Below are 4,276 nucleotides of genomic sequence, written 5' to 3'. Positions count from 1 at the left end.
GAAAAAAAGCAGCAGTTTTGCTGCAGTTGTTTTTAAATTTAAGTGGTAAACTGCTGGATGTTACCATATTAAGAAAGTGGGATCTTGCTGTGTAAGGCATTTTTAAGTGAAATACCTGTGGGTTTTGCCTTATGATCTCCAGTGCTTGTAGCCAGTTTTGAACTTCTAATATGCAATACATCCTCTGAAAAACAAGCTTCCAAAAGAAAGAATTCCAGCCCTTTTAAGTGTCCATCATTTACAATAGTGTGGACTTAAACATGAAGCTTTAGTGCTAAGCAAATATCTTTTGTAGATAATCTGGTGAAAATGGTTTATTTTATGAGTTTGTTTTTTGTCTCATTATTGCACTGTACTAAGAGCAGAATTGTATGTTTAAGACAATTGACCTGAAAACACCAAAGTGCCATCAACAGAAAGCAAAGCTATGTAGTGTAGAAGATTATTTCACAATATAAGGACAGCATAAAGTGTTAAAGCACTTAATATGTTCCAGTAATTGCAGAATTTTGAGGTCTAATGTGAAAATATCTAATTTTTTTTGCAAATATACTAAGTAAAAATACAGATAAGGTCAGCTACTGCTGCATTTCCACATATCTGTACTCTTGTGAAGCTTTACATTTGTTCAATTCATTTATCGAAAGGTAGATATCGTATTTTGAGAAGATCCCTTTGGATTAGGTTCATGATTCAAGGAACAGCAAGCCTTTAGAAAAGGTATCTGACATGCAAAATTCCATGACCTTACATTCACAACATTTTGATTTCATTCTCCTCTACTTGTGAAAGTCACCACAAAACCGGCAGAGTGTATTTACCCAAAAGAGGCCTGGGACTAAAATAATAGTATTACAGCTTGGAATTCTGTTGCTTTGGCATATCTTTGTGAGGATGCTTGTACAAATTCCATCCCTGCTCTACCGATTTGAAAACATTCAGTCCTTCATTTCATTAATCGTAAACAAGATATTTCACTTCTAATAAGTCAGTGTCAAATTTATGTTGATGATTTTAATTGATCTTGTTTGGAATTGAAAGTTTGTTTTTGTAGCTCCAGAGTTTGTATTGCAGAGTCAAAAGGACCAGTGTTTAGTACACTTTGTTAAACAATTCCCATTATTGCAAACTGTGGCCTTGGGATAAACTGCATATTCTGAGACTAGTCTTTGTTTTGTCTACATACTATGTTCTCAGACTATTTTAAATTTTACAGTAGTTGTTTTACTGTGGTAAGTGTTGCTGCAGCCAGGAGATAAAGGCTTTAGACCAGAAAGACTATGTCAGAAGTCAAGCCAGCTATGTATGTCAGTGTATTTAGTGTACCTCAGAAGAAATACCCAATTTTGCAGGAAGTAAATTAATGTTAAGTATTTCCTGTGGATGCTTTCAAAGCTATATATCTGATTAGAATTCATTGATATGTTGGAATTAAACATGTTATTTAAATGGATATGACTCTAAATCAAGTAAATGAGTAAGTATTCCAGAACATTGCTATGTTGCATTACAGCAGCAACTTTTTAGCCACATTACCTTTCCACATAATGTGCATAGAGGGGACTGAAAATAGTAAGTAGAAAATACTCTTTCGGGGCGGGGGGGGTTTGTTTTGTTTTTTTTAGCTGAACTCCATAAAATTTCCTAAGGTCCTGAAGTGCAGTGACTTTTATAGGGGTGAGATGGGAGGCTATTTCATTCCACCCAGAGCAATGTCTGGAGCAAATATAGTTTGTCATTGCTGCTGAGTACCTAAGTTAAATTTCCATTGTGAAGACTTTTAAATTGAGGCTTCAGTCTGGAAAGATAGAATCATTTCTAGAACTATGCTTATATCATTGAGCGAAGGCAGCAACAATCTATGAAGCAAGTTGGTACAGCTTGGGTAAAATGTGCCTTTATGAAAGTTGCTAGAGGTTTTACCATGACTGAGTTTATAAGCAAGTAGCTTAGTTAGTTTGCATTAACAGCCTGTAGTAGGAAGAAGTAATTTAGACTTGTTTCTTCTATGAACTTTTCACAGAGAGATTATTTGAAAACTCATTTTTCTGCAGGTTGTATTAGCTTCGTACAAAGTTTCACACACCAAATGCTTGCCTTTCCTGAGGGATGGAGACTTAGTACTTCAGCATCATGTCATGCAATTTGGCAAGAAACACTTTAGCTAGTCCATATCCATTGCCATAGATTACTTCTTCCATATACATCCTGTACTACTGGAGCATAAACTGAGAGTTGCTTTTGAAGCAGTATTTAGAAGTACGTTGTATATTTTGACCTGAAGATATTGAAAGTAAGTTTAGCTAAAATCTTATTTTTCCAGTTCCCTAGCAAGACAGTCTGAGAGAAATGACCTTCATAAATTCAAGAAATATTAATTTGATGTAGCCTATGATAAATTTTTGAAGTTAACATGGACACAGGAATAAATTCATAAGTAATTCTTGAATAGCTGTATTGCATATATGCTATTAGTATTCCTCATGAGAAATAAGATGCATGTCCTACCTTTATATATTTCTTGCCTTCAACTTCGGAAAAAGTCTGTCTCGCCTTTTTTAGTTCCTTCAGTGTAAGTTGGTTGGTGGTTGTTCTTAACCCCCCCCCCCCCCCATTCTCCCCAGAGACTACCAGCAAAGCCTTGTAGCCCTCCTCTGGACCGCTTGAGATCCATCCTAATAGAGGGTTTTTTTGCTGGAGAGTGTTCAGGCACAGTTACTGAGGTTTATTTGGTTATTTTTTTCAAAAACTTACAAACACAGCCTTTTGTCATCCGATCCAAAGATTGATTGTACCTTTAGTGGAGTCACTAAGCATGGCAAGTACAAATGAAAGTAGCTTTAACTTTCTTCATCTAGACCTTTGTATATAGACCAAAAGAACCTTGCCAGGGCTAAAAGGCTCACTTCCTTTAGAGTGAATCGCTGATGTAGGTTCACTTCTTTCTTATCTTCTATGCTTTTACCTTCACATTTGGCATTCCTTTGTCTCAACTCAGACAAGCTGTCACATGTTATAGCAGATGAAGTGCAACAACTTTCTTTGCAAGCTTGTGGATCCTCATGACTACTGCTGAATTCTCAAACGGAACCACTTCCTTCAAGTAGAGGTTTTTCCCTTGAAAGAAAAAGGCAAAGCTCATTCTGAATGTAGCCAGTCTCAAATCAAGCCGGACGAGTGCCTTTCATTTCTCATATGGTGCCAACGATGTTAGTTTTGCTGGCACTGCAATTTGATGTAAGAGCATTCTTGGCACCAGTAATACTTTCGTCACCCCAGACTGTTTACTGTAGACGTGGAGAATAAGTGTATCAGCATTTTAGGTGGTCTGCTAGACCAGTCAAGAAGACAGTATGAGCTTTCTGGCCTCCCATCTTCATGGCAAGCTAGTCTACTTTTGTTGGAGTATTTATGCCTACCACTTTGTCTCCCCTTCCTCCCATTTGGATTTGTCCATGCATTATGTCAGAACGTTGTCTCTCTGCAATGATGCTTGCTTTTTGCTCCACAAGTACAGGCCGTTTCTTTATTGGACGCTTCATTTTTATATGAAGATATCATGGACTGGCTGGTATAGCTAACAAATCTCTAACCACTCCAAACACCTTTCTAGTTGTGCTTAAGGTAACCGCACTTTAAGGAACTCCTTTTTGCTACATAGTTTGGACCTTTAAATTTAAGACCAAATCTAGAATACTGGCATTACATTTTTCTGTTAAGTTTTTTTTGTGAATCTAATAGTATTGCCACTTGTATAAACATCTTTTCTATAAAGCATCATTCCATTTAGAATCTGGGACTGTAAAGGCTCTGAACAGCTCAGTTTCCCCTTTTTCGTCATTAAGAGTGTTTTGCTTGCAGTGGCATACATCCAGCAACAAAGCACTTACGTGGTATTGACGCTTCATGCAGTACTTCCTAATGCTATTTAAATTTTTGGTATTAAGAGAGTTAAAGGCCAGGCTGTGTTACCCATTTTCAAGGGATATATAAGAAATGCTTAATAATTCTGGTTCTTCAGTAATACTTTTGCCTGCGTATTAGTTGTATTGAGAGGTTCTATTCCTATTGCATTCAGGTGGTTGGTAGCACACATCTTGTATATACATGTAAGGTATTCCTTGCCTTTTTAGTGTGAGGAGAATAAACGGCCTTTGTTATATTACAATTTTTTATATTCTACCTGAACCAGTGTAGATATTTAGTAAAGCACCACATTTTTGGAAGTGTTTTTTTTTTTTTTTTTTTTAAGAAACTGTCCCATTCCAAATAACTG

This window comes from Lepidochelys olivacea (assembly GCF_965140295.1).
Source record: "Lepidochelys olivacea isolate rLepOli2 genome assembly, chromosome: 8".
In the NCBI taxonomy this organism is placed as follows: Eukaryota; Metazoa; Chordata; order Testudines; family Cheloniidae; genus Lepidochelys; species Lepidochelys olivacea.
Note: the sequence above shows the minus strand (reverse complement) of the source record.